We start from the raw sequence: 10,208 nt of genomic DNA on the forward strand, positions 1-10,208 counted from the left end.
GGGTCTCTTGCATGACACAAGATTGTGTAAGATTTAGCCCTCTGAGCTAAAGCCTAGGCATTTGCTCTGGGAGCTAACGCAAGACTTCTGGTCTCCTTAAAATATGACCTATCATGCAAGCGTGGTTCACCAAACCACCTCGGTTACACTTGTAGGCATTCAGGTGTTAACATGGAAGGTGAATTGTGAAATACTTGTGGAAAGGCAGTGGACAGTTATGTGCTATTACCTTGTGTATGTTATGGCTTTCTAAAGGGGAATTTATCTCCCATTAAGCATTTTTCTGGCCCAATTTGGTCTCCTGGGTGTCCCTGTGGGCCACCTTTATCCCTCGATCTCTCCATTCTTCACACCTCCACCATCTCTAATAAAAGTGCTTGTGCTTAAATCAAACTCAGCAAACACCAGTTCCAATTGAACAGAATTAAAAAGCCTGCCAGCACTATAGACTGCCTTGATAGGATTCTGTACACCAATATAGGGGAACAGCAGGCTTGAAATGAATAAATGAGTCGACATGAGAGCGGGGACACAGGTGACCTTGAGTTAATACACCAAAAGCTAGGCAGAAATAGACTCAAAGTAAGGCTCAGTGACATAGTCTGTTGTGTCGTTTTGTCACAAATAAGAAGACCTTATTCTTGATTCATAAAACGTCCATGAATTTACATGGAGTTTCCACTTAGTATTCACCACCATAGAACACGTACAAAGATGTGTGTAGAGGATCTTAGTCATTTAGTTGTCTCTTCTTGTCGTCGCTGAAGGTCGGTCATCTTGTAGCCAGGGAACAGTAGTAGAATATGAAAATAAACTTGGGGCATTGTCTATTTATGATGTGCCATGGGTCGTCAAGGGCAGCTGTGACATCCCTCCGCACTGTGCTTTCATACTGATTGAATTAGCCCCCCAGTCATGTATTCACGTTATCTAACGAACTGATGGCTGATGGGAAAGGTGGTCCTTGGTGAAACCAAGAGCACTCGGTCCAATGACAGCCTTGCGTGAGAGAGGTATCTCTAGAAGGAAAGTTTGCTTAGATGAGCGCCCCACTGTCTTAGTACTGTATGTGTAACCCATGTGTCTGATGCTGTCTGGTCAAAAATAGTATGACATGTCGAGACCTTGGGACTATACGTTTTTGTCTGACATTTTTGTAAAAGAAATGTGTTAGTCACTTATAATTGTTCTTCATATGTCTGCGATTGTTAGATTTGTTTTAAGCAAATTTCAGGTGAAAGAAAATGAAAACTAGAAAGTTCTATTTGCAAAAACCCATTTGAACTTGGAGCTACAAGGTTGTATCTGCAATCCATCCACAAGCCGGAACAAATACAAACAGAACAATCAGAACAAGTGTCTTTGCCATCTCCCTCTAAATATGTCTTGGCCAGTGTACCCCATACAGTACATGTCCCCGGACAAGCACACCTGTTTCTACTCAACTAATCATCAAGTCCTAGACAAGTTGAATCAGGTGTTTTCATCTGGGGCTACAACAAAATGTGTGCTGATGAAGGTACTGGAGGACCGGAAATGGGAAACACCAGTATCGGCTAGCCAGCAATAAAGGCACACAAGCAAAAAACAAAACACTGTCAGAAATCTTAAAACTCAATAATGTTGTCTTATCTTTGTTCAGTGATGACCATATTTCATCTAATGATCACAATACATTTCTTATGAAAGTAGAATTTACTGAGATCTGGGTGCTCAATATCTCAGAACTATGCTTTGCGCAGATGGACCATCATAGTCCCACGGTCTCGATGTCATATTTTTGGGGGGCCAGACAGAATCAGATACTAAGGCTACCCTGTTTGTCTTGTTCGGGAGGCTTTCTCCGGTGAAATAGATTCAGCCTCTTACGAATTGAAGGAAAATGTTTAAACTCTGACAGACACAAATGAGTTGTGTGTACGTTTGTTTCTTGTTTTATTGTAACTTTTTTTTTTTTGGGGGGGGGAGCCTGGTTTCGGTTGGCATCCATGAATTCATGCCACTTTGTAAGCTGAATGTCATTACACTGGTGTTTGTCATAGATAGTCCCTTTCCATTCAAATGGCGAGTGCACGGTTCGGTTGCTGAACTCAGTTTGTTTGACAATCAGATGAAAACATCATGACTAGTTGTGTTCATGGCACATTAAAATGTAATATATTTTTTACAGTTAAACTGCATCTCTTTACGATAAAGCCCATAAAAAAAAATGTATGGCAAGTGCAAGCATCGGTGGACCACATTACAGACCCCCGTATACCACGGTATAATTCGCACTCTGGATTGCTCGTTCAAATGGATTTACTGCTGTATGGTAATACCCTTATATAAAATCACGATCTTGAATGCAAAGACTGTAACCAAACTTTTGGGATTGATTTATGGTTTATTTTAATAGGGAAATGTACCAAACCTAAGTTGAAGCATTTAATGCGTTGAGCCATCATCATTATATAGAAAGAAAAAAATCCACCTTGCATCTATTAAGCTTCAAAATGTTATGGCCTCCCTGAACTGGGTCTGTGTCCCATATTGGCAACCGCATTCAAAATGTGCTGGACACGCCACCAAAATCAATAACACATTGCACAACCTCCTCTGAAAAGAAGCCATAGAATGAAGCATTAATATAATGACACTTGTTAACACAAGTTATGTTTTATTCAAACTACACCAGGAGTCAGCATGACATTCATTCATATTACTCTGTCTGTATTATTTACATATATAAATTAGCATAAAGAAACATTTGCATTTGAAATCCAGGTTAGCTGCAAAGATAAGCAAAAAAAAAAAAAGCTATACCCTCAATCTGCTTTCCCACTCTGTAAGGATATTCTTAGAAATATCCCTGGCGCTACCTTTCCATTGCACCGGATCCTACCTCCCCTGGTCATCTCCCACTTCCTCTTCTTCAAAGCTCTGGCACACCTCCCTCTGACACCTAGGGAAGTAGAATCTGCTGATTAAACTCTCAGCAGTGATCTCTCAATGTTGCATATTCATGACTTACTCTGCAGTAACAAAAATAGGTAGCATCTCTACTGGGCAAAGAGGACCACTTCCCATAATTGAGACCCCGACTGAGTTCATAACACAGTGCATTTGGAAATGTTGTTAGGTTACAGCCTTACTCTAAAATGTATTCAATCGTTTTTTTTTTCCATCATCAATTTACACACATACCCCATAATGACAAAGCAAAAACAGGTTGTCAGAAATGTTTGCAAATGAATTACAACAACAAAAAATATATCACATTTACAAAAGTATTCAGACCCTTTACTCAGTACTTTGTTGAAGCACCTTTAGAAGCAAGTACAGCCTCGAGGCTTCTTGGGTATGACGCTACAAGCTTGTCACACCTGTATTTGGGGAGTTTCTCCCATTCTTCTCTGCAGATCCTCTCAAGCTCTGTCAGGTAAGATGGGGAGCGTTGTTGCACAGCTATTTTCAGGTCTCTCTAGAGATGTCTATCGGGATCAAGTCCGGGTTCTGGCTGGGCCACTCAAGGACGTTCAGAGACTTGACCCGAAGCCAAACTTGCGTTGTCTCTGCTGTGTGCTTAGGATTGTTGACCTGTTGGAAGGTGAACCTTTGCCCCAGTCGTAAGTCCTGAGCACTCCGGAGGAGGTTTTCATCAAGGATCTCTCTGTACTTTACTCCGTTCATCTTTGCCTCGATCCTGACTAGTCTCCCAGTCCCTGCAGCTGATAAACACCCCCACAGCATGATACTGCCACCACCATGCTTCACCGTAGGGATGGTGCCAGGTTTCCTCCAGACATGATGCTCGGCATTCAGGTCAAAGAGAATCTTGTTTCTCATTGTCTGAGAGTCTTTAGGTGCCTTTTGGAAAACTCAAAGCAGGCTATCAAGTGCCTTTTACAGAGGAGTGTCTTCCATCTGGCCACTCTACCATAAACGCCTGATTGGCAGAGTCCTGCAGAGATGGTTATCCTTCTGGAAGGTTCTCCCATCTCCACAGAGGAACTCTAGAAGTCTGTCAGAGTGACCATCGGGTTATTGGTCACCTCCCAGACCATGTCCCTTCTCCCCCGATTGCTCAGTTTTGTTGTGGTACAAAACTTCCTCCATTTAAGAGTGATGGAGGCCACTGTGTTCTTGGGGACCTTCAATGCTGTAGAGATGTGTTGGTACCCTTCCCCAGATCTGTGCCTCGACACAATCCTTTCTCGGAGCTCAACGTACAATTCCTTCGACCTCGTGGCTTGATTTCTTCTCTGATATGCACTGTCAACTGTGGAACCTTGTATAGACAGATGTGTGCCTTTCCAGAACATGTCCAATCAATTGAATCTACCACAGGTGGACTCCAATCAAGTTGTAGAAACATCTTAAGGATGATCAATGGAAACCAGATGTTCCAGAGCTCAATTTTGAGTCTCATAGCAAAGGGTCTGAATACTTATGTAAATAAGGTTTGAATTTGAATACATTTGCAAAAAATGCCTATAAACCTGTTTTCACTTTGTCAATATGGGGTATTGTGTGTAGATTGATGAGGATTTTTAATCCATTTTAGAATAAGGCTGTAACGTAACAAAAAGGGGAAGGGGTCTGAACTTTCCGAATGTGCAGTGTGTATAGATATATATATATATATATTTGTATGTATACATATACTGTATATACTGAACCAAAATATAATCAAAACATTAAGCAATTTCAAAGATTTTACTGAGTTACAGTTCATGTAAGCATTTCAGTCTATTGAAATAAATACAATTGGATACATCTATGGATTTCACCTGTTGGGCGCGTGGATCAGAAAACCAGTCAGTATCTTGTGTGACCACCATTTGCTTCATGTAGTGCGACTCATGCAGCACGACTTCTTCGCATATAGCTGATCAGGCTGTTGATTGTGGCCTGTAGAATGCTATTCCACCCCTCTTCAATGCCTGTGTGAAGTTGCTGGATATTGGCGGGAACTGGACCACGCTGTCGGACACGGCGATCCAGAGCATCCCAAACATGCTCAATGGGTGGCATGTCCGTTGAGTATGCAGGCCATGGAAGAACTGGGATATTTTCAGCTTCCAGGAATTGTGTACAGATCCTTGCGACATGGGTATGTGCATTATCATGCTAAAACATGAGGTGATGGCAATGGATGAATGGCACTATAATGGGCCTCAGGATCTTGTCATGGTATCTCTGTGCATACAAATTGCCATCGATAAAATGCAGTTCTGTACGGTGTCCGTAGATTATGCCTGCCGATACCGTAACCCCAACGCCACCATGGGGCACTCTGTTCACAACGTTGACATCAGCATATTGCTCTCCCACACGAAGCCATACACGTGGTTGTGAGGCTGGTTGGACGTACTGCCAAATTCTCTAAAATGACGTTGGACGTGGCTTATGGTTGATGGCCCTCTAGCTGTCTAGAGCATATCAGACTGTTAGCTGAAGAGGTCCATCAGCCAATTTCTTGGGCTACAATACCTACTTTGCCAATTGGCCTGCACCCTTTTACAGCCTACACGGAGCCCTGCCGATCCTTCACGACTGGTCTGCCGACGTAACCACCTGAGGGGACTTCAACAGACTCTTCCGTTACAACATCCCCTTAGGCCCTCCTGCTAGCCCCGGCCCGCTAGCTGCCTGAATCGCTGTCTCCAGCTCGCCTAGCTACTCACTGCTCACTATGATCATTCGGTTAAGCATGCCTCTCCCTAATGTCAATATGCCTTGTCCATTGCTGTTTTAGATAGTGACTATTGTCTTATTTCAATGTAGAGCCTCCAGCCCTGCTCAATATGTCTTAGCTAGCCCAAAATCTCTCTCATCGTCACTCAATGCCTAAGTTTACCTCCACTGTATTCACATCCTACCATACCCTTGTCTGTACATTATGCCTTGAATCTATTCTTCAGCGCCCAGAAACCCGCTCCTTTCACTCTCTGTTCCGACGTACTAGACAACCAGTTCTTATAGCCTTTAGCCATGCCCTTATGTTAGCATTAGAATCCCCCTCTCCAAGTTTGTTTTATTCACTGCTTTAGCACACTGTCCTAGCCGTGTCTGAATCCTGGCTTAGGAAGGCCACCAAAAATCCCTAAGTATAACATTTTCGAACAAGATAAAACTGACAAAGGGGAAGGAGTTGCAATCTACTGCAGAGATAGAACTCTGCAGGCTATCATACTATCCAGGTCTGTGCCCAAACAATTCGAGCTTCTACTTCTAAAAATCCACCTTTCCAGAAACAAGTCTCTCACCGTTGCCACTTGTTATAGACTACCTTCAGCACCCAGCTGTGCCCTGGACACCATAAGTGAATTGATTGCCCTCCATCTATCTTCAGAGGTTGTACTATTAAGTGACCTAAACTGGGACATGCTTAACACCCCGGCCGTACTACAATCTAAGATAGATGCCCTTAATCTCAAACAAATTATCAATGAACCTACCAGATACAACCCCGAATACATAAACACGGGCACCCTCATAGATCAAAGATCATCCTGATCAACCTGCCCTCTAAATACACCTCTGCTGTCTTCAACCAGGATCTCAGCGATCACTGCCTCATTGCCTGCGTCCATAATGGGTCTGCGGTCAAACGACCACCCCTCATCACTGTCCAACGCTCCCTAAAACACTTCAGCAAGCAGGCCTTTCTAATCGACCTCGCCTGGGTAACCTGGAAGGATATTGACCTCATTCTGTCAGTAGATAATGCTTGGTTATTCTTTAAAAGTGCTTTCCTTGCCATCTTAAATAAGCATGACCTGTTCTAAAAATGTAGAACCAGGAACAGATATTGCCCTTGGTTCACTCCAGACCTGACTGCCCTTGACCAGCACAAAAACATAATGTGGCGTACTGCATTAGCATCAAATAGCCCCCGCGATATGCAACTTTCAAAGGGAAGTTAGGAACCAATATACACAGGCAGTTAAACAGAAATTTGCATCCTGTGGCACAAACTCCAAAAGGTTCTGGGACAATGTAAAGTCCATGGAGAATAAGATCACCTCCTCCCAGCTGCAAGCTGTCAACTGCCAACTGCACTGAGGCTAGGAAACACTTACCACTGATAAATCCACTATAATTGAGAATTTCAATAAGCATTTTTCACCGGCTGGCCATGCTTTCCACTTGGCTACCCCTACCCCGGTCAACAGCCCTGCACCCCCCACAGCAACTTGTCCAAGCCTCCCCATTTCTCCTTTACCCAAATCCAGATAGCTGACGTTCTGAAAGAGTTGCAAAATCTAGACACCTACAAATCAGCTGAGCTAGACAATCTGGACCCTCTCTAAAAATTATCCGCCGCAATTGTTGCAACACTTATTACTAGCCTGTTCAATCTCTCTTTCGTATCATCTGAGATCCCTAAAGAATGGAAAGCTGCCTCGGTCAACCCCCTCTTCAAAGGGGGAGACACTCTGGACCCAAACTTTTACAGACCTATTTATCCTATCCTATTTCGCAACAAAGCTTCCTTCACTCATGCTGCCAAACATACCCTCGTTAAACTGACTATCCTACCAATCCTTGACTTCGGCGATGTTATTTACAAAATAGCCTCCAACACTCTACTCAGCAAATTGGATGCAGTCTATCACAGTGCCATCCGTTTTTTTCACCAAAGCCCCATATACTTCCCCACCACTGCGACCTGTATGCTCTCGTTGGCTGGCCCTTACATCATATTCGTCGCCAAACCCACTGGCTCCAGGTCATCTATTAGTCTTTGCTAGGTAAAGCCCCGCCTTATCTCAGCTCACTGTTCACCATAGCAGCACCCACCCATAGCACGCGCTCCAGCAGGTATATTTCACCGGCACCCCCAAAGCCAATTCCTCCTTTGACCACCTTTCCTTCCATTTCTCTGCTGCCAATGACTAGAATGGCTTGCAAAAATCACTGAAGCTGGAGACTTATATCTCCCTCACTAAATTTAAGCATCTGCTGTCAGAGCAGCGGACAGATCATTGCACCTGTATATAGCCCATCTATAAATAGCCCATCCAACTACCTCATCCCAATATTGTTATTTTATTTTTTTTGCTCCTTTGCACCCCAGTATCTCTACTTGCACATTTATCTTCTGCACATCTATCACTCCAGTGTTTAATTGCTAAATTGTAATTACTTCGCCACTACGGATTCTAACGTATTGACTTACTGATATTCAAGATATACAGTATTAGTGTTTTATTTTCCATACATTTTTTGAAATGTTAGTTTTCTATCCACTTTGACATTTGTATTTTGTGTAGATGGTTGACAAAATCTATTTGATTCCCACTTTGTAACACAACAAAATGTTTTTTTTTAAATACAAAAAAAATTCAAAGTAAAGGTGTGAATACTTTCTGAAGGCACTAAATATCCCCTCTCCTCCTCTTGTCAGTATTTATCATGATTCCTGTTGAGAGAAATCCGAGATAAGACTAATATTTACCCCTGGTCATTCATCAGACTTCAGGCAGCTCCTCTTCATCTCCTTAGTTATACAGGAGGTGTATAACCAGAGAGAATGGAGACAGAGCTTCACGACATCTGCAGGATGCTTTATCAACCTGGTCACTGTCATTAATCTGCTGTCGTCTGGGTGATTTACAGTAACAATGGACATGGTTCCACAGTCTCCTTGTTTTTGGAGGGAGATTCACATCCTATATAAACAGGAAGTAAACAGAAAGTAGAATATCTTCTCTGAGCAGAGAATCCAACACATCAGCGATACAATATGTGCAATATGCCAGTTAGGGTATATTGTAATAGATAACAAAAGCATATTGGGCTTTCAATGAAAAAGAAACGACAATGGGACGTTGAGGAGGCTGGCTTGGCATCAACTGTCTGGCAACAGAATGTTTCAGTTCCCTGTCAGTTTGGTCTGAGCCTCGTCAGCACTGATGACTGTTATAGTGGTTGAGGAGACAGGTTCCCAAAATCACCCCTAAACTTTTCCTTTCTTAGCAGTTGATGCTGACTGCTCTGCAGAGGGAGAATTTGTCAAGGGTGTTTAGCTCAGTGGCAGTATTAGCCGGCGCTAGCGTTAGAATTGCTCTCCATCAAGTCTTCTTTTGATCCAAATATTTAGCAAACACATGAAGGAAATTCATTTCTCACCCCATGTGGATCTCCACACTGATGCATCTGTCTCTCTTTCAGTATGAGTGATTTCTTCTTCCCCAGAGTGGCTCAATCCAGTTGGGAGAATGGAGGGTTTTTATAAGGGGTTAATAGCCATAGTGAGACAGAGAGTGGGGCTTCTTCTCCACAGCCCAGATCATGTGCAGCCTGTCAACATGGATCACATCATGACCCACACTTCCTCTCCTTCCCCAGTTATATAGAGAGGAAAAGGTAAAGCGAGAAGGTTAAATCCGCCTTAAAGTCTGTACACGAAAATTAGACCAGGAAGTGAGGAATTTATGTATGGATATCAATGAGAGAGTGTCGAATTTGGTCAACAAAAAAATGTAATTGCTTATTTGCTATGTAAGGCTTATTTGATCGAATATACCACTTTAAATCGGAGTTGTGCCTGTTGTTCACGCACGTTTGACCTGGGCCCTGGTGTGCACTGTAGGTTGGCATTTTGGGACAAAACCACCGGTATACGTTCTTTGTTATGGAGTGATTCCAGCCGATGTCTAATTGGTGACATGTGTTGAGCGGTGTATTAAAAGTTGATGTCTTTCTGTCTAAGTGCCTCCACAACTTTGATCTACTCTCTGACTTTCCAAAGCTTTCAAGTCTTTTTGCTCTGCTGGTGCTAGAGGAAAACTGGCACGAGGTGCGTTAATTATGAACTCTTGAAGCTGCAGGAGGCTGCTCTCCCTCTGAGACCTTTCCGCTCCACCAGCTGGTTGCCTTCTGCAGCAGTTTTTGATGGGCAAGGACGCGATGAATCGTCCATGTGGTAGATGAGAGCGTGTGGAACAAAAGCAATCGTCAAGAAGCATTTAGGATGAAGACATGATTGGACTGATGCTGCTTTACCAGCTGCACAGTGCAGTGTTAGCAGCTATGGGTTATGGGTCATGACATGGCAACTATTGGAGAGTTGCCTTTGCTCTCTTTGGACGAGTCATCAGAGCCAACTAACCCATTCCAGAACATAACTACATCACTTGATTTGAACGTTTGAAATTTAATTCAAGGTGCACTCATGTTGACGCATTTGAGATATATATATATATACAGAGCCAGTC

The sequence above is a fragment of the Oncorhynchus keta genome, chromosome 16 (genome assembly GCF_023373465.1).
Source record: "Oncorhynchus keta strain PuntledgeMale-10-30-2019 chromosome 16, Oket_V2, whole genome shotgun sequence".
Classification (NCBI taxonomy): Eukaryota; Metazoa; Chordata; class Actinopteri; order Salmoniformes; family Salmonidae; genus Oncorhynchus; species Oncorhynchus keta.